At 44.4% G+C, this 21,109-nt stretch overlaps 1 protein-coding gene across 3 annotated transcripts in view; it reads right to left on the bottom strand.

Moving 5' to 3' along the window:
• LOC110536594 (MAGUK p55 subfamily member 7) overlaps positions 1-21,109 on the bottom strand; it is a 292,189-nt gene that overhangs the window by 217,555 nt on the left and 53,525 nt on the right. For 2 of the 3 annotated variants that reach the window (XM_036935252.1, XM_036935250.1), the window contains exon 2: positions 3,499-3,593. The exons of the other annotated variant lie outside the window; for it this stretch is intronic. The gene's annotated coding sequence lies outside the window, so the exon portion shown is untranslated. The remainder of the gene's footprint in view (positions 1-3,498; positions 3,594-21,109) is intronic. 3 annotated transcript variants of the gene reach the window in all.

Consider the following 21,109-nt stretch of genomic DNA (forward strand, 5'->3'; position numbering starts at 1 on the left):
TTTACTGATCCTTTTTTTATTGCTTATTTCACTTGCTTTAGTAATGTAAACATATGTTTCTCATGCCAATACAGCCCTTCAATTTAATTGAAATGTAATTGAGAGACAGATCTGTAAAGGCCTCTATGCTACCTGAAAAAGGGCCTCTTAACTTTAGGGCCTATTCGATACTGACAAGGCCTCTATGCTACCATGGTAGGTCCTCTCTGATACTGACAAGGGCTCTATGCTACCATGATAGGGCCTCTCTGATACTGACAAGACCTCTATGCTACCATGATAGGGCCTCTCTGATACTGACAAGGCCTCTATGCTACCATGATAGGGCCTCTCTGATACTGACAAGGCCTCTATGCTACCATGATAGGGCCTCTCTGATACTGACAAGGCCTCTATGCTACCATGATAGGGCCTCTCTGATACTGACAAGGCCTCTATGCTACCATGATAGGTCCTCTCTGATACTGACAAGGCCTCTATGCTACCATGATAGGGCCTCTCTGATACTGACAAGGCCTCTATGCTACCATGATAGGGCCTCTCTGATACTGACAAGGCCTCTATGCTACCATGATAGGGCCTCTCTGATACTGACAAGGCCTCTATGCTACCATGATAGGTCCTCTCTGATACTGACAAGGCCTCTATGCTACCATGATAGGGCCTCTCTGATACTGACAAGGCCTCTATGCTACCATGATAGGGCCTCTCTGATACTGACAAGGCCTCTATGCTACCATGATAGGGCCTCTCTGATACTGACAAGCCTCTATGCTAGCATGATAGGTTTATACATTTTAAATCCAAATCCAGACCTCCATGGGTTGATAAATTTGATTTCCATTGATAATTTGTGTGAATTTGTTGTCAGCAACTATGTAAAGAAAGAAGTATTTAATAAGAATATTTCATTCATTCAGATCTAGGATGTGTTATTTTAGTGTTCCCTTTATTTTTTTGAGCAGTATATATATATATATATATATATATATATATATATATATATATATATATATATATATATTATTTAACCTTTACTCAACTAGGCAAGTCAGTTAAGAACAAATTCTTATTTACAACAACAGCCTACACCAGCCAAACCTGGACGACGCTGGGCCAATTGTGCACCGCCATATGGGACGCCCAATAACGGCCGATTGAGATACAACCTGGATTCGAACCAGAGTGTCTGTAGTGTCGCCTCTAGCACTGAGATGCAGTGCCTTAGACCACTGCACCATTCGGGAGCTCAAAACAGTTAGTCAGCAAACACTTAGGCTCAATCCCAATACCCCCTGGTTTGTGCAATCCCACGAGCCCCATCGAGTCATAGTGTGTCCCAATTCAACTTCTAGTTGGCCCTCCAAAATGCAGACTTCATATCTAGTGTTTCTGAAAACTCCCATGAAGCTCTGAGACCCAACCCTGTCGAGTTACTTTAAGAAAACAATAAACTAGGATGGAAGCAAACGTAAGTATTTATTACTTCATCAGGAATCATGCAGAAAATGTACAGTTAAGAGGAATATGTTAACGCAAGAGATTGAAGATATTTGGCATGTAATGCAGCTGAATAAAGGTAGCTAGCTAACTATTTTCTTGCTTATTGGGGAGGATGAAAATACATGTATATCTATGGATGCTTGGCTATGTAGCCAATCTGTGTATGGAACTTTGGGTATAAACATAATTTCTAAACAGTAGTTTGGCATTTTTATTGCTTCTACTGGTTAATCATTAATCCCAAGAAATGACAGAAAATGAGTGAGTGAATGAAATGTAACTGTTACATGTCAAACTGCTATGGAATGAAAGTCCTGCTTCAGTACGACTCCACATTGTTGTGATTGAACCTTAGGCTTACTAAAAGAAACATCATCTCACTGTCAACTGCGTCTATTTTCAGCAAACTTAACATGTGTAAATATTTGTATGAACATAACAAGATTCCACAACTGAGACATAAACTGAACAAGTTCCACAGACATGTGACTAACTGTAATGGAATAATGTGTCCCTGAACAAAGGGAGGGTCAAAATCAAAAGTAACAGTCAGTATCTGGTGTGGCCACCAGCTGCATTAAGTACTGCAGTGCATCTCCTCCGCATGGACTGCAGCAGATTTGCCAGTTCTTGCTGTGAGATGTTACCCCACTCTTCCACCAATGCACCTGCAAGTTCCCGGACATTTCCCTCACCCTCCGATCCAACAGGTCCCAGATGTGCTCAATGGGATTGAGATCCGGGATCTTTGCTGGCCATAGCAGAACACTGACATTCCTGTCTTGCAGGAAATCACGCACAGAACGAGCAGTTAGGCTGGTGGCATTGTCATGCTGGAGGGTCATGTCAGGATGAGCCTGCAGGAAGGGTACCACATGAGGGAGGATGATGTCTTCCCTGTAACGCACAGCGTTGAGAATGCCTGCAATGACAACAAGCTCAGTCCGATGATGCTGTGACACACCGCCCCAGACCATGACGAACCATCCACCTCCAAATTGATCCCGCTCCAGAGTACAGGCCTCGGTGTAACGCTCATTCCTTTGATGATAAACACGAATCCGACCATCACCCATGGTGAGACAAAACCGCAAATCGTCAATGAAGAGCACTTTTTGCCAGTCCTGTCTGGTCCAGTGACGGTGGATTTGTGCCCATAGGTGACGTTGTTGCCAGTGATGTCTGGTGAGGACCGGCCTACAACAGGCCTACAAGCCCTCAGTCCAGCCTCTCCCAGCCTATTGCGGACAGTCTGAGCACTGATGGAGGGATTGTGCATTCCTGGTGTAACTTGGGCAGTTGTTGTTGCCATCCTGTACCTGTCCCGCAGGTGTGATGTTCGGATGTACCGATCCTGTGCAAGTGTTGTTACACGTGGTCTGCCACTGCGAGGACAATCAGATGTCCGTCCTGTCTCCTTGTATCGCTGTCTTAGGCGTCTCACAGTACGGACATTGCAATTTATTGCGCTGTCCACATCTGCAGTCCTCATGCCTCCTTGCAGCATGCCTAAGGCACGTTCAAGCAGAGGAGCAAGGACCCTGCGGATCTTTATTTTGGTGTTTTTCAGTGTCAGCAGAAAGGCCTCTTTGGTGTCCTTTGTTTTCATAATTGTGACCTATAAGCTGTTAGTGTCTTAACGACCGTTCCACAGGTGCATGTGTTCATTAATTGTTTATGGTTCATTGAACAAGCATGGGAAACAGTGTTTACGCCCTTTACAATGAAGATCTGTGAAGATATTTGGATTTTTACTAATTATCTTTGAAAGACAGTGTCCTGAAAAGGGGACTTTTATTTTTATGCTGAGTTTATATACAAAAGAAAGCAAGTCACGGGAAGGGATAAACACACTAAGCTACAAATAAACAGACACAATAAAGGGTTTTCCAGAACACACTCTCCTGTACACACACACACACACACACACACACACAGGCAGCAGACACACCAACAGGCAGACATTCACACCCACAGAGCATAGCAGCAACCCACCTGATCAGACCTGCTACTCTGGTTCCTTCAGTTAGTGTGCCAGAAGGCTCATGACGCTCCACCCCTTCACTTCAATGTACCGCCTTAGAGCCTGTCTGTCAGAGTGAGAGAGAAGGGAAAGGAGTGTCACCCATAGAATTAAAGGATTTTACACACAGGATACAAATGAGAAAGGGGAGTTGCTAAAAACCTTTGAGGAAGTACCATTCATACAAAGCTCATTCAAAAAATATCCTCAATTGCATTTTCCACCGATCACCACTAGATGGGGCTGACTGCACATTGAAGCAATACAGCGCAGTAGCCAATGGTGTATACTGTGTGTATATATAAATATACACACACACACACACACACACACACACACACACACACACACACACACACACACACACACACACACAGTTGAAGTCAATTTAAAAAGGCAATGCTACTAAATACTAATTGAGTGTATATAAAATTCTGACCCACTGGGAATGTGATGAAAGAAACAAAAGCTGAAATAAATCATTCTACTATTATTCTGACATTTCACATTCTTCAAATAAAGTGGTGATCCTAACTGACAGGGAATTTTTACCCGGATTAAATGTCAGGAATTGTGAAAAGCTGAGTTTGAATGTATTTGGCTGAGTTGTATGTAAACTTCCGACTTCAACTGTATATATCTCATTGGCTGTAGCCCAGCGTATACTAGACCAGAGTGAAAATGAAAAACATTCCCTACAACTCATACCTGTGCTGCCTTTCCCAGAATGAGAGAAGCTAGGCAGCTAAATATCAAGCTATGACTCCAAATCACTCAGCTTCCTATTGGTGTCTATGAAGAGAGAAGCAGCAGAGATCTCCTCTCCTGCCTGGTTTGGTTTTATTTAGCCACCCTGGATATGTGACCCGTCTGTCTGGGACTAGCTAGCAGTGAGATTGAACCTTTCTCCTTAATGAGTTTTGTAATAAATTGAAGTGTTTTTTCACCCCCACGTTGTCCATCCAGGACCTGGTTTCCCAGGATAAGTCTCTCATTCCGTGCCATGCAGCTGTGCATTAATTCAATTGAATATTGTGTCAGTGCCATGGAGAGGCAACCCCCGACGCATAAGTGTATGTAGTGGGGGGGGGGGGAACAGTGAAATGCGGCAGTGCGGGGAATGTAACCTCAACTCACCCAGCAGTACTATTAAGGGTGAAAGCTCCACAAAGAGCTGCACTGTATGCATGGGAATGTACTGAACAAGGAGAACGAGCGAGAAGAGAGGAAGGAGGGGAGAGGGGGAAGAGGAAACAGAGCAGGAGGATAGAGGGGTGAGGGGAGAGAGAGAGGGTTGAGTGGCCTAAAAGTTTCAGAGACTACAGAGTGAGTGAATGAATATCTCTGGTCATTCGTTCGATGGCATTAACCACCCAGCTAGGTGGAAAGAAGCTAAGCAAAGATGGGCCACCTTCCTCAGCCCCTTGCTTCTCTCACTCAGTCCTTTTCTTGCCCGGCAACCTGCCTCATTTCACAATGTCTGCTTTGAATGACAATAGAACCTTGACAGGGGATGGGATCACTGGTGGCCATCTCCTCTGCCCTCACCTGAAGAGGTCAGACAGTCAGTAGGACAGGCCCCCAGGGAAAGAGACACACATGTTCTCTCTTGCTCTCTCTCTCTCAGTGTGTGTGGCTCAGTTGGTAGAGCATGGCACTTGAAATGCCAGGGTTGTGAGTTTGTTTCCCGCAGGGGACCAGTATTTTTTTTTTTTTTAATTACAAGTTTGGACACACCTACTCATTCAAGGCTATTTCTTTATTTTTACTATTTTCTACATTGTAGAAAAATAGTGAAGAGAGAATGCCAAGAATGGGCAAAGCTGTCAAGGCAAAGGGTGGGTATTTGAAGAATCTCAAATCTCAAATATATTTTGATTTGTTCAACACTTTTTTGTTTACTACATGATTCCATATGTGTTATTTCTTAGTTTTGATGTCTTCACTATTAATGTAGAAAATAGTAGAAATAAAGAAAATCCCTGGAATGAGTAGGTGTGTCCAAACCTTTGACTGGTACTGTAGATAATAAACAAAAAATGTACAGTAAACATTACTCAAAGTTCCAAAGGAATAGACACATTTCAATGTCATATTATGGATGTGTGTGTTGTAACGATGTGCAAATAGTGAAAAAAATAAACAGAAATATGGGTTCTACTTACAATAGTGTTGCCCTTTTTTTGTGGCAACAGGACACAAATCCTGCTGCTGTGATGGCACACTGTGGTATTTCACACACTAGATATGGGAGTTTATCAACATTTGATTTGTTTTCAAATTCTTTGTGTATCTGTGTAATCTGGCAAATGTATGGTCATACATTTGGTAGGAGGTTAGGAAGTGCAGCTCAATTTCCACCTCATTTTGTGTTGTGGGCAATGTGCACATAGCCTGTCTTCTCTTGAGAGCCAGGTCTGCCTACGACGGCTTCTCTCAATAGCAAGGCTATGCTCACTGAGTCTGTACATAGTCAAAGCTTTCCTTAATTTTGGGTCAGTGACAGTGGTCAGGTATTCTGCTACTGTGTACTCTCCGTTTAGGATCAAATAGCATTCCAGCTGGCTCAGTTTTTTGGACAATTCATTCCAATGTGTCAAGCAATTAGATTTGTATTTTCTCATTATATGTTTGGGTCTAATTGTGTTGCTGTCCTAGTGCTCTGTTTGTGTTTGTGAACAGAGCCCCAGGACCAGCTTGCTTAGGGGGCTCTTCTCCAGGTTAATTTCTCCGTAGGTGATGGCTTTGTTATGGAAGGTTTGGGAATCGCTTCCTTTTAGGTGGTTGCAGAATTTTCTGGATTTAAAATCATTAGCAGGAATCTGCCTAATTCTGCTCTGTATGCATTATTTGGCGTTTTATTTGGTACACAGAGGATGTTTTTGCAGAATTTGGTGTTTGTCCCATTGTGTGAATTCTTGTTTGGTGAGCAGACCCCAGACCTCACAACCATAAAGGACAATGGATTCTATAACTGATTCAAGTATTATTTGCCATGTTATGTTCCTTTTGATGCCGTAGAAGGGCCTTCTTGCCTTGTCTCTGACAGAATCTGTAAAGAAGATCTAGGTGCTGCTGTAGGCACTACTTTGTTGGGGACAGAAGCACCAGATCATCAGCAAACAGTAGACATGACTTCAGATTCTAGTGGGGTGAGGCCGGGTGCTGCATACTGTTCTAGTGTCCCCGCAAATTCGTTGATATATATGTTGAAGAGGGTGGGGCTCAAGCAGCATCCCTATCTCTGTGGGAAGAAATGTGCGTGTTTTTTTGCCAATTTTAACCGTACATTTGTTGTTTGTGTACATTTTAATAATGTCTTAGGTTTTCCCCCCAACACCACTTTCCAATTTGAATAGCAGACACTCATACCAAATTAAGGTAAAAGCTTTTTTGAAATCAACAATGACTTTGCTTTGGTTTGTTTGTTTGTCAATTAGGGTATGCAGGGTGAATATGTGGACTGACGCATGGTAATTTGGTAAAAAGCCAATTTGTCATTTGCTCAGTACCTTGTTTTCACTGAGGAAATGTACGAGTCTGCTGTTAATGATAATGCAGAGGATTTTCCCAAGGATGCTATTGAAACATATAGTTGTTGGGGTCAAATTTGTCCCTACTTTTGTGGATTGGGGTGATTAGTCCTTGGTTCCAAAAATTGGGGAAGATCCCAAAGCTGAGGATGATTAAAGAGGTTAATATGGCCAATTGGAATTTGTGGTCTGTATATTTGATCATTTAATGTCATATACCATCAACACCACAGGGTTGGAGGGTTTGTAAGTTGTCATGAAGTTCAATGTAATTGGAGAATCCAGTGGGTTCTGGTAGCCTTTAACAGCTGATTCTATGATTGGTAATTGACAATGTAGATATTTTTGCTGTTTGTTCTTTGTCATAGAGCCAAAAGGATTGGAGAAGTGGTTTATCCATCTATCCGATTTGGATAGATAACTCTTCATGTTGTTGTTTGTTTAGTGTTTTCCAATTTTCCCAGAAGTGGTTAGATTCTATGGATTCTTCAATTACATTAATTTTTGTATTCCTCATAAAACAGTTTGTCACTGTTGTTAATTTTCTTTGTCGGCTTGAAATGTTCAGATTTGACAGGGAGGCCAAATATAGTGTTTAGGTTTTCTACTGCCAAGTTTACACCTTCACTATTACAGTGGAACGTTTTGTCCTGGAAATTGTCTAAAAGGGATTGAATATGTGGTTGCCCAATTGTCTTTTGGTAGGTTTCTAAACTTACTTTCCTTCCATCTATAGCATTTTTTTTATATTACTCAGTTCCTTTGGCTTTGATGCCTCACGATTGAGTATTGCTCTGTTCAAGTAGACTGATTTAGTAGTAGTGTGAATTTACCTTAAGCTACCAGTAGTTGTGGCTTACCTAAACAATGCCCCAAACTGAGTAGAGAAGGATGGGTTAACTTTAAAGCACAACTGATGGCAATAAACAACTTCTCTGATAGAAAATGTCCTATGTGGCATCAATATTAGTCAGAAACATTTATTGTAGTGTCAAATTTTACTACAATTTTGGTAATAAAGTCAATCTTGTCCAAAACTGAGTTTTGTAATTGAGTTCGTCATGACTTGGGCTAATAGAGGGTTGGGTTTTGATTTTGACAATGCTCACTAACACAGGACTCACAGCTGCAGTGATTGTGCTCCATCCAATCTTACCGCAGCGAATCTGACTTTGTTTACATAAAACAACACGTTGCACATTTTTTTACTTGAAAAACACTGTACCTTAGCTAGATGTAAAATGTTTTATTCATTCTGACTTATTTGAGGAAGTGATACTGGCTTGCACCTATGGTATCTTATGGGAGACAAACATCAGTAACTGTCCCCCAAGACTGAAATCTTGTTTTTCTTCATGAGCAACAGAGAAACACAAGCGGAATCGGTGCAGAACAATGTCCTCAGTCAGACAAGTCAATCAACTAGTCAGCCAGTGTTTGCTAGGTCAAGTCAAGGGAGCTGCAGTCAGTAAAATCAGTCTCTGTGGGAGGGAGGAGGGAGGGTTAGACCATTAATATATGCATAATTGAAAAGGCTGTTTGAAGGACAGCTTTCAGAGCATACTGCTACATTTTATAATCTTATTTTTACACTGAACAAAAAATAAACATCTAAAGTGTAGGTTTCATCAGCAGAAATAAAAAAATCCCTCAAGTTCTCCATACGCACAAAAAGCTTATTTTTCTCAAATGTTGTGCACAAATTTGTTTACATCCCTGTTAATAAGCATTTCTCAATTGCCAATCAAAAGCTGATTAAACAGCATGATCATTACACAGGTGCACCTTGTGACTGGGGACAATACAAGGTGACTTTAAATGTGCCGTTTTGTCACACAACACAATTCTACAGATGTCTCAAGTGTTGAGGGAGCGTGAAATTGGCATGCTGACTGCAGGAATGCCCACCAGAGCTGTTGCCAGAACATGTAATGTTAATTTCTCTACCATAAGTTGCCTCCAACATCATTACAGAGAATGGGGGGGGGGGGGGGGGGGGGGGGGGCTGAGGAGTATTTCTGTCTGTGGGGAAAAACTCATTCTGATTAGCTGGGCCTGGCTCCCCAGTGGGTCAGTGGGTGGGCCTCTGCCCTACAAGGTCCACCCATGGCTGTACCCCTGCCTATTCATGTGAAATCCATAGAAGAGGGCCTAATGAATTAATTTCAGTTAACCGATTTCCTCATATGAACAGTCGCTCAGTAAAACCTTGAAATACATGCATGTTGAGTTTATATTTTTGTTCATTATATTTTCAAATTGACCAAAGATTACACAATACCACAGCAGCAATGTTGTACTGTGTGCATGATTATTATTTCATTAACCTCATTGTAATTGTACTGTATTCACTGAAATGATGTACCATTATACTGCTTTGGCAATATCTACAAATTGTATTTCATGCCAATAAAGCAAACTTAATTTTAGAGAGAGGAGGGAGAGAAGAGAAGGGAGAGCGAGAGAGAGAGCGAGAGAGCGAGAGAGAGAGAGAGAGAGAGAAGAGATGGATTATACGATGGATTGATTGTATTACAAAACCCTCCAAAGCGGTATTGGGGGTAAAGTATACGACATAAAATATATTTACACATGTAGTTTAAACTGAACAATAAAATACCCACGTTTTTTTTTGCAGAAGGGCAAGGGGTGAGACATGGGTGTAGTTTAAGTCCAACCCTGTTTAACATCTACATCAACGAACCAGCAGTGTTGTTGGACTGATCTGCAGCCCCTGGACTCACCCTAAAAGATGAGGTCAAACTCCTGCTCTACGCAGATTACCTTGTCCTGCTGTCACCAACAGAGCTAGGTCTACACTAAAGCAACCAAAAAAAAAGAATATTTTTTTTCTTAGGGGGTAGATCAGCTTTAAAAGTGCAGATAGATTGTAGCGTCCATTAATGTAATTGTCTGCATCCAATCACACATATTTTTTGTATATACTTGGATAAACTTGGTTTAGCTAACATGGAATATTTACATGGGTGTACAACTTGGTTTAGCTAACATGGAATATTTACATGGGTGTACAGAGGCCCCTGATCAGCAACCATCACTCCTGTGTTCCAATGGCACGTTGTGTGCCATTGGAACACAGGAGTGATGGTTGCTGATCAGGGGCCTCTGTACACCCATGTAAATATTGAATTAATAATCTGCCGTTTCCATCTACAATAGTCATTTACAACATTAACCATGTCTACACTGTATTTCTGAACAATGATGTTATTTTAATGGACAAAAAAAGTGCTTTTCTTTCAAAAACAAGGACATTTCTAAGTGACCCCAAACTTTTGAACAGTGGTGTACGTTTTATGGAAACAGCGAGAGAGAGAGGGCGAGCGAGAGAGAGAGGGCGAGCGAGCGAGGGAGAGAGAGAGAGCGGGCGAGCGAGGGAGAGAGAGAGAGCGGGCGAGCGAGGGAGAGAGAGAGAGGGCGAGCGAGGGAGAGAGAGAGAGGGCGAGCGAGGGAGAGAGAGAGAGCGGGCGAGCGAGGGAGAGAGAGAGAGCGGGCGAGCGAGGGAGAGAGAGAGAGGGCGAGCGAGGGAGAGAGAGGGCGAGCGAGGGAGAGAGAGGGCGAGCGAGGGAGAGAGAGGGCGAGCGAGGGAGAGAGAGGGCGAGCGAGGGCGAGGGAGAGAGGGCGAGCGAGGGAGAGAGGGCGAGCGAGGGAGAGAGAGGGCGAGCGAGGGAGAGAGAGGGCGAGCGAGGGAGAGAGAGGGCGAGCGAGGGAGAGAGAGGGCGAGGGAGAGAGAGGGCGTGCGAGGGAGAGAGAGGGCGTGCGAGGGAGAGAGAGGGCGTGCGAGGGAGAGAGAGGGCGTGCGAGGGAGAGAGAGGGCGTGCGAGGGAGAGAGGGCGAGCGAGGGAGAGAGAGAGGGCGAGCGAGGGAGAGAGAGAGGGCGAGCGAGGGAGAGAGAGGGCGAGCGAGGGAGAGAGAGAGGGCGAGCGAGGGAGAGAGGGCGAGCGAGGGAGAGAGAGAGAGAGGGCGAGCGAGGGAGAGAGAGAGAGAGGGCGAGCGAGGGAGAGAGAGGGCGTGCGAGGGAGAGAGAGGGCGTGCGAGGGAGAGAGAGGGCGTGCGAGGGAGAGAGGGCGAGCGAGGGAGAGAGAGAGGGCGAGCGAGGGAGAGAGAGAGGGCGAGCGAGGGAGAGAGAGGGCGAGCGAGGGAGAGAGAGAGGGCGAGCGAGGGAGAGAGGGCGAGCGAGGGAGAGAGAGAGAGAGGGCGAGCGAGGGAGAGAGAGAGAGAGGGCGAGCGAGGGAGAGAGAGAGGGAGAGAGAGAAAGAGAGGGCGAGCGAGGGAGAGAGAGAGAGAGGGCGAGCGAGGGAGAGAGAGAGAGGGCGAGCGAGGGAGAGAGAGAGAGAGGGCGAGCGAGAGAGAGAGAGAGGGCGAGCGAGGGAGAGAGAGAGAGAGAGAGGGCGAGCGAGGGAGAGAGAGAGAGAGGGCGAGCGAGGGAGAGAGAGAGAGAGAGGGCGAGCGAGGGAGAGAGAGAGGGCGAGCGAGGGAGAGAGAGAGGGCGAGCGAGGGAGAGAGAGAGAGAGGGCGAGAGAGAGAGAGGGCGAGCGAGCGAAGAGAGAGCGAGCGAGCACAAGAACGAGGGAGAGAAAGAGAACAAGGGAGCGAGAACGACGGGAAAGTGAGAGGGGGGAGCGGCGGAGGAAGAGCTAGCGAGGGAGAGAGAAGTACTACTATCTAGCCCATCACAACAGACCATGCATGATCATGTGTCCACTGGCATGTGATAAAAGGTGCATAAACATTGGGTGACTCCTAGGCCCAGTCAGCCAAACCCTGTAAGCTAACCCAAGAACAGACACTTCCTCTGGGGAAGGGGAGCCCCACCGAGGGGGGTAACTGAGCCAAGACAGTTACCCCGCTCGGAACCCATCAGTAACAATGGCCCAAAAGGCGATGGAGAGGGTAAGGATCAGCTTGGGCCACCAAGTCTGGTTGCACACAAAGACACACATGACCACCCGAAGAAGATACACATCTGTGGTGGAGCCACTAGTGTAGCAGCTGGTGAGGAAGGGATCAAGACCATGTTAGTTTTGGTAAGATCACCACTTATTGCTCACATCAAACAGTGAGCAAACAAAGAGCAGAGTGACATTACTTTCTTTCTCTCTTTAGTGGCTCTTATTTTTGTCAGCTCCTGTGTGTAGGCCCAAGTCATCTTTCCCCTCCAGGGCAGCCAGTAGTAAACCTGCCAGCCAGGCCAGCCAGTAGTAAACCTGCCAGCCAGGCCAGCCAGTAGTAAACCTGCCAGCCAGGCCAGCCAGTAGTAAACCTGCCAGCCAGGCCAGCCAGTAGTAAACCTGCCAGCCAGGCCAGCCAGTAGTAAACCTGACAGCCAGGCCAGCCAGTAGTAAACCTGACAGCCAGGCCAGCCAGTAGTAAACCTGAAAGCCAGGACAGCCAGAAATATACCTGCCAGTCAGGACAGCCAGAAGTATACCTGCCAGTCAGGACAGCCAGAAATATACCTGCCAGTCAGGACAGCCAGAAGTATACCTGCCAGTAAAGACAGCCAGAAGTATACCTGCCAGTAAGGCCAGCCAGTAGTAAACCTGCCAGCCAGTAGTATACCTGCCAGCCAGGCCAGCCAGTCGTAAACCTGCCAGCCAGTAGTAAACCTGCCAGTCAGGCCAGCCAGAAGTATACCTGCCAGCGAGGACAGACAGTAGTATACCTGCCAGCGAGGACAGACAGTAGTATACCTGCCAGCCAGGCCAGCCAGTAGTAAACCTGCCAGCCAGGGCAGCCAGAAGTATACCTGCCAGCCAGGGTAGCCAGAAGTATACCTGCCAGCCAGGCCAGCCAGAAGTATACCTGCCAGCCAGGGCAGCCAGAAGTATACCTGCCAGCCAGGGCAGCCAGAAGTATACCTGCCAGCCAGAAGTATACCTGCCAGCCAGAAGTATACCTGCCAGCCAGAAGTATACCTGCCAGCGAGGGCAGCCAGAAGTATACCTGCCAGCGAGGGCAGCCAGAAGTATACCTGCCAGCCAGAAGTATACCTGCCAGCGAGGGCAGCCAGAAGTATAACTGCCAGCCAGAAGTATACCTGCCAGCCATAAGTGTACCTGCCAGCCATAAGTGTACCTGCCAGCCAAAAGTATACCTGCCAGCCAAAAGTATACCTGCCAGCCATAAGTGTACCTGCCAGCCATAAGTGTACCTGCCAGCCATAAGTGTACCTGCCAGCCAAAAGTGTACCTGCCAGCCATAAGTATACCTGCCAGCGTGGACAGCCAGAAGTATACCTGCCAGCGAGGGCAGCCAGAAGTATACCTGCCAGCCAAAAGTATACCTGCCAGCCAAAAGTATACCTGCCAGCCAAAAGTATACCTGCCAGCCAAAAGTATACCTGCCAGCGAGGAGAGCCAGAAGTATACCTGCCAGCCAGGGCAGCCAGAAGTATACCTGCCAGCCATGCAGGTGTTCAAACAGCTCAGACAAAGAGAGACAACTATTGCCTGTCTGTGACCACGCATGTTGCATCTTTTAGGACCATTCTCAAAGAACAATCAGTAGCTTTATTTTGGTTTTAAAGTAGACAGGATTACAAGGCCGCCCCCTCTTGGGTCTCTTATTGTTCCACCAAATACCAGGCTACTTGTAGCTTCAACTAATCCAGCCGTTAAGCTTCTTAGCAATGACAAACAGATAGATAGGCCTAGTTGTTTGATAAGCTGGGTGAAAGTGGCCCATGCAAACATTGTGGCAGTTACTGGAGTCTGTCTGCCAGTCAAAGTCTACTCAGAGAAATAAAACTGTCAAAATGTTATGGCACTTCTTCAGTCAATCGCTCTCTCTTTGTTGTTCCCTCAATGTTTTTCTAACAGGTGGCTCAGATGGAAACTCAGGTAATTTCCAGCAGACTTCACCCGGATCATATGACGTAAGCCAGCCAAGTCAGAAAGCTATTTGGAGGAAAGCTAGGCAGTAGGCCCAGTTCTTTACCATGGATGGATGACCTTTAATGGTTTTCAATGAGGATAAGACAGAACCATCCCACACAGTGACAGTGTTCAGATAATTGATTACCTTTAATGGGAAAAGGAATCCCTACCTTTTGAGCCCAACCGCACACAAAGGTTTAATACAGAACACATGATGAATTATGCACCCAGAGGACAGTTTGAGACAGTTTGAGATCTCTGTATTGGGAAGCTTGAACTACAATTTCCCTTTCTGAAGAGCCGTAACAACAACATAACACCAACTGATCCAGAGAAGAAGAGAGACAGACCTTCCTCCAACTCCAGAGAAACTTAAAATAACTACGACTTCCCTTTTCTCAATGACCATAACAACCATAGCAACAAACTGTCACCCATGCATGCCACACCCTGGTAATTTACCAAGCCAACATATGGAAAGGGAATACACTATATATACAAAAGTATGTTGACTCCCTCTTCAAATTAGTGGATTAGGCCATTTCAGCCACACCCATTGCTAACAGGTGTATAAAATTGAGCACACAGCCATGCAATCTCCATAGACAAACATTGGCAGTAGAATGGCCTTACAGAAGAGCTCGGTGACTTTCAACGTGGCACCGTCATAGGATGCCACTTTTCCCACATGTCAGTTCGTCAACTTTCTGCCTTGCTAGAGCTGCCCAGTCATCTGTAAGTGCTGCTATTGTGAAGTGGAAACGTCTAGGAGTAACAATGCGCGAAGTGGTAGGCCACACAAGCTCACAGAACGGGACCGCCGAGAAGGGAAATCTTAATCCAGTGAAGGGAAATCTTACCGCTACAGCATACAATGACTTTCTAGATTATTCTGTGCTTCCAACTCTGTGGCAACAGTTTGGGGAAGGCCCTTTCCTGTTTCAGCATGACAACTTCCCGTGCACAAAGCGAGGTCTAAACAGAAATGGTTTGTCGCGATCGGTGTGGAAGAACTTGACTGGCCTGCACAGACCCTGACCTCAACCCCATCAAACACCTTTGGGATGAATTGGAATGCCGACTGCGAGCCAGGCCTAATCGCCCATCATCAGTGCTCTAATGCTTGTGTGGCTGAATAGAAGCAAGTCCCCGCAGCAATGTTCCAACATCTAGTGGAAAGCCATCCCACAAGGGGGGACCAACTCCATATTAATGCCCATAATTTTGGAATGAGATGTTAGACGAGCAGGTGTCCACATACTTTTGGTCATGTAGTGTTCCTAGTCAGTTGCACAACTGAATACATTCAACCGATATGAATATGAGTCTATGAGAGCATAGCCCCCCCCCCCCCCCCCCCCTCTTTTCCAGACAGAGTTTAAATCTTCTCTTTCCTCGAGGACCATAGCAACATAAAAGTACCATAACACCCATGGATTACATGAACAATTCATATACTGAAAGTCAAATGGGACCAAAGCCCACGGTCTGTCACTGCTATAGCCTGGATCTAAATTAGCCAGAGGACGGCTCGAAAGCCACAAACTGTTATTTATGCTACCAGGAAGTTTCCAAGCCATTGAGCATCCTCAATACTCTGACACACAGCCCCAAAAGGGAGAAGCCAGTTTATCAGAAACTATGGTAAACCCCAATGGAGGACATAAAACTGTTCAAGGAGAATTGTTTGAGATTAAATTAATAGGGGGGAAAGGTAAGGAAGGGTGAAAAACTGTTTAACATCATGATGACCATGGGAATGTGCGTTTCTGTTTGCATCCCAAATGGCACCCTATTCCCTCTACAGTGCACTACTTTTGACCAGAGCTCTTTGGGTCCTGGTCAAAGGTAGTGCACTATATGGAAAATGGGGAGCTATTTGGATGCAGCCATTCTGTCCTTGGCCTATGATCTGAATAATTCCCTTTGCTGTCCAATATTACTTTATTACTGTCACAGTTTCCATTTTTATCAATGCCTGACTGCAAAGAGCAAGGAGTCAAGGATTGTAATTTCTCACCGAATGTGTCCGTTTCCTAGCACACCGTAAACGATAGGCTAGCATGCACACTGACTTTTCCCTGAACTTTAATAACACACTCAAAAGGAGGCCCAGAATCTGATATGCAAAAGCCTGAACCACTCCCAAGTAGCCCAATCCCCCACCCCAAAGTTCAATATTAGCCTACTGCCAGGAACAGCAAACATACCAGCAAACTAACAAACAAGTAGACCAGTACTACAGTACACTCCCAAAGATTAATTAACCCCAATGAAGATCATGCACAAATATACCAAAAAGCAGATGATTAGGAGTAGACAATCCTAATCAGTTGGCGAACCGGTTTGGCTGCAGTGGGCTTCTAGGTAGCCTGGTTAAACCTGCTTGCATGTGTATATATGCGTGTGTGTGTGTGTGTGTGTGTGTGTGTGGTCTTCCACATCAATCAAGTCTGGTCTACCTACTCCCTAGCCAGCCACTGAACCAGCCCCTTTCCACCCAACGACTCCGCATCGCTGTCCCAAATGGCACCAAATTCCCTCTATAGTGCACTACTTTTGACCAGGACAAATAAGTCTCTGCTCAAAGGTAGTCTCAGTGTGTTACCTCCCCCCAGCCTAGCCTCAAGGTCAAGCTGTAAGGCCAGGGTATTTCTTCTGGTGTTTCTCATAACAATACTGAACTTTCCCTTGGCTTTCCAGTGCTTTTTCATTGGATTTCTAACTTTGCTAAAGGGGACAATAAGCCCTCTAAAAGCGCCCTGCCGTAATAATGCTTCCCTATACGTAATAAGGCCCCAGTTAGCACCCTCCAATTATAGGCTCTGGTCCTGCTCTTGCTGAAGGGCTGGAGAGAAAGAGATGCGACATTAACACTTTGTGCAATGAGGCCGTCGGCTGTTTTTAGAGCCTGAGTTTTAGCGTCGGGTTGCACTCAGGGGCAGAGCACAGCTAAACGGAGCTAAGCACGGTGATAGTAGTGAGAATCCCTGGTTCTGACTCAGCAGGTGAAACCCTAGAGGGCTGAGCGAGGTGGGAGAAGGTTAAACCTGTCAGAGATTAAGCGTAAAAAAAAGACAAACTGATTTGCTTTCATGGAGGACTGGCTTGAATTGTGAGGATGACCACACAATTTATTTTCATCAGGAGCAAAATCTATAGGTTATCTACTCAAAGTTGCAAAGGAAATGCTGTGATCTATGTAATATACACAAGTGACCAGCAAAATGGATAAAAGACTGGCGGTATAGCAGAAACAGTGACATTAGTGGTCAAAACATGGTACTTCCATACTACTTTATGGTAAATAATGCAAGTGATTACAATGAATAATGTATATGAATTGGGGGGGGCAATACCAGATTCACAGGGAATACATAACATAGTATGGAGAAGCAATATTCCAAGCCGCAGCTTCATACTACTGATCCTGTATACAGCTTGTTGGGGTTGGATTGGCATGGGGTGCGGGGGTCCATGGGTGGCTTAAGACAATTTTGGGGGGATTCTTCATGACTTACTCATTAGTAGGAAGAAGTTTACTCCAAATTGGATGTTGGGTACAATATTAATTGAAATGGCCAATTTGGGTGCAATCAATTAGCTTAATTTCTCTGAGATTAAACACATTTTCAACAGGGTAACATTTCAGGAATGCCAATTGAACTTATTTCTAATAAACGATTTCAGAACAATCTGAGATGGGTGTCATGGCTTGCTTAAATAACATGGAACAACTCAATTGAGAAAGAAAAAGCTGAGGATAATGTGGTGGTAGTTGAAATTCCAAGCGTCTATGCAAGATCAGACAAGAAGCCACATTGCATCACATTAACTGTGTGTGATAACAGGTACGTAGGCTTCTGTGGAATTTTCAATAAAATGACCTGCAGGCAGAGCAGCATTTACTTGTTGCTTTGGAGCAATTCCACGGTAACGTTATTAGGCTATGACTCCGATTTTTCACATTAAAATGTAGGCCAGCAGTACCAGCCAAAAGTTTGGACACCTACTTATTCAAGGGTTTTTCTTAATTTTTACAATTTTCTACATCAGGCCTTTGTATTGGTGTCCTTTAGTAGTGGTTTCTTAGCAGCAATTCGACCATGAAGGCCTGATTCATACAGTCTCCTCAAAACAGTTGATGTTGAGATGTGTCTCTTACAGTGAAGCATTTATTTGGGCTGCATTTTCTGAGGCTGGTAACTAATGGACGTATCCTCTGCAGCATAGGTAACTCTGGGTCTTCCTTTCCTGTATTGGTCCTCATTAGTCAGTTTCATCATCGCCCTTGATGTTTTTTTGTGACTGCACATGAAGAAACCTTCAACGTTGCTGAAATTTTCCGCATTGACTGACCTTCATGTCTTAAAATAATGACGGAATGTCGTTTCTCTTTGCTTATATGAGCTGTTCTTGCCATAATATGGACTTGGTCTTTTACCAAATAGGGCTATGATCTTTATACCACCCCTATCTTGTCACAACAAAACTGATTGGCTCAAACGCATTAAGAAGGAAAGAAATTCCACAAATTAACTTTTAACAATGCACACCTGTAGATTGAAATTCATTCCAGGTGACTACCTCACGAAGATGGTTGAGAGAATGCCAAGAGTGTGCAAAGCTGTCATCAAGGCAAAAGGGTGGCTACTTTGAAGAATCTCAAATATAACATATATTTTCATTTGTATTAAACTTATTTTGATTACTACATGATTCCATGTGTCATTCCATAGCGTTGATGTATTAACTATTATTCTACAATGTACAAAATTCTACAATAGTAAAAATAAAGAAAAACCCTGGAATGAGTAGTTGTGTCCAAACTTCTGACTGGTACTGCATGTCAAACAAAAAAACCATTGACTTCAAAGTTAACAAAACCATACAACTCTAAACATGAGGACTACTTTTTACACAGAACATTTCACAAAAACACATTTACTTGAAGAACTGTGCAGATACCACGTTTAGTACCAGAATAATAGTTATGTGTCCACCGTTTCCAAAACCGCTGTTAAATATCTGCTCTGAATTAAGATTCAAAGATGTCTGAGGAAAGAATGGAGTGTCAGCTATGACATGTATACAAACTCATGGTGCCATCTATGTTGGTTATTGAACGACAGGAAATTAAGTGGATTTACAACCGGTAACGGTTTTACGGTTACGGAATTACATCATGGGTCCCTGATCTGTATTATACAGAAATACATAATCACGAATATGAATAGCATTCTTTTCATGGTGTTGTATCCAGAATAGAGGTCGACCGATTAATCGGAATGGCCGATTAATTAGGGCCTTTTTCAAGTTTTCATAACAATCGGAAATCGTTTTTGCCAGATTTTTGTTGTTGTTTTTTTACACCTTTATTTAATCTTTATTTAACTAGGCAAGTAAGTTAAGAACACATTCTTATTTTCAATGACGGCCTAGGAACGAGACAGAACGACATATTTTTACCTTGTCAGCTCGGGGGATCCAATCTTGCAACCTTACAGTTAACTAGTCCAACACTCTAACCACCAGCCTCACGAGGAGCCTGCCTGTTACGCGAATGCAGTAAACCAAGGTAAGTTGCTAACTAGCATTAAACGTATCTTATAAAAAACAATCAATCAACGACTGTCGTTGCTCTAATGTGTACTTAAACATAAACATCAATGCCTTTCTTAAAATCAATACACAAGTCTATATTTTTAAACCTGCATATTTAGCTAAAAGTAATCCAGGTTAGATGGCAATATTAACCAAGTGAAATTGTGTAACTTCTCTTGCGTTCATTGCGCGCAGAATCAGGGAATATGCAACAGTTTGGGCCGCCTGTCTCTTTGCTAACTAATTTGCCAGAATTTTACGTAATTATGACATAACATTGAAGGTTGTGCAATGTAACAGGAATATTTAGACTCATGGACGCCACCCGTTAGATAAAATACGGAACGGAATAAACGTTTTGTTTTCGAGGTGATAGTTTCCGGATTTGACCTAAGGCTCGTATTTCTGTGTGTTTATTATAGTTAAGTCTATGATTTTTATTTATTTTTATTTTTATTTCACCTTTATTTAACCAGGTAGGCTAGTTGAGAACAAGTTCTCATTTGCAACTGCGACCTGGCCAAGATAAAGCATAGCAGTGTGAACAGACAACACATGGAGTAAACAATTAACAAGTCAATAACACAATAGAAAAAAAAGGGGGAGTCTATATACAATGTGTGCAAAAGGCATGAGGAGGTAGGCGAATAATTACAATTTTGCAGATTAACACTGGAGTGATAAATGATCAGATGGTCATGTACAGGTAGAGATATTGGTGTGCAAAAGAGCAGAAAAGTAAATAAATAAAAACAGTATGGGAATGAGGTAGGTGAAAATGGGTGGGCTATTTACCAATAGACTATGTACAGCTGCAGCGATCGGTTAGCTGCTCAGATAGCTGATGTTTGAATCAGTTGAGGGAGATAAAAGTCTCCAACTTCAGCGATTTTTGCAGTTCGTTCCAGTCACAGGCAGCAGAGTACTGAAACGAAAGGCGGCCAAATGAGGTGTTGGCTTTAGGGATGATCAGTGAGATACACCTGCTGGAGCGAGTGCTACGGATGGGTGTTGCCATCGTGACCAGTGAACTGAGATAAGGCGGAGCTTTACCTAGCAAGGACTTGTAGATGACCTGGAGCCAGTGGGTCTGGCGACGAATATGTAGCGAGGGCCAGCCGACTAGAGCATACAAGTCGCAGTGGTGGGTGGTATAAGGTGCTTTAGTGACAAAACGGATGGCACTGTGATAGACTGCATCCAGTTTGCTGAGTAGAGTGTTGGAAGCCATTTTGTATATGACATCGCCGAAGTCAAGGATCGGTAGGATAGTCAGTTTTACTAGGGTAAGCTTGGCGGCGTGAGTGAAGGAGGCTTTGTTGCGGAATAGAAAGTCGACTCTAGATTTGATTTTAGATTGGAGATGTTTGATATGAGTCTGGAAGGAGAGTTTGCAGTCTAGCCAGACACCTAGGTACTTATAGATGTCCACATATTCAAGGTCGGAACCATCCAGGGTGGTGATGCTAGTTGGGCATGCGGGTGCAGGCAGCGATCGGTTGAAAAGCATGCATTTGGTTTTACTAGCGTTTAAGAGCAGTTGGAGG

Source organism: Oncorhynchus mykiss, chromosome 11, assembly GCF_013265735.2.
Source record: "Oncorhynchus mykiss isolate Arlee chromosome 11, USDA_OmykA_1.1, whole genome shotgun sequence".
Classification (NCBI taxonomy): Eukaryota; Metazoa; Chordata; class Actinopteri; order Salmoniformes; family Salmonidae; genus Oncorhynchus; species Oncorhynchus mykiss.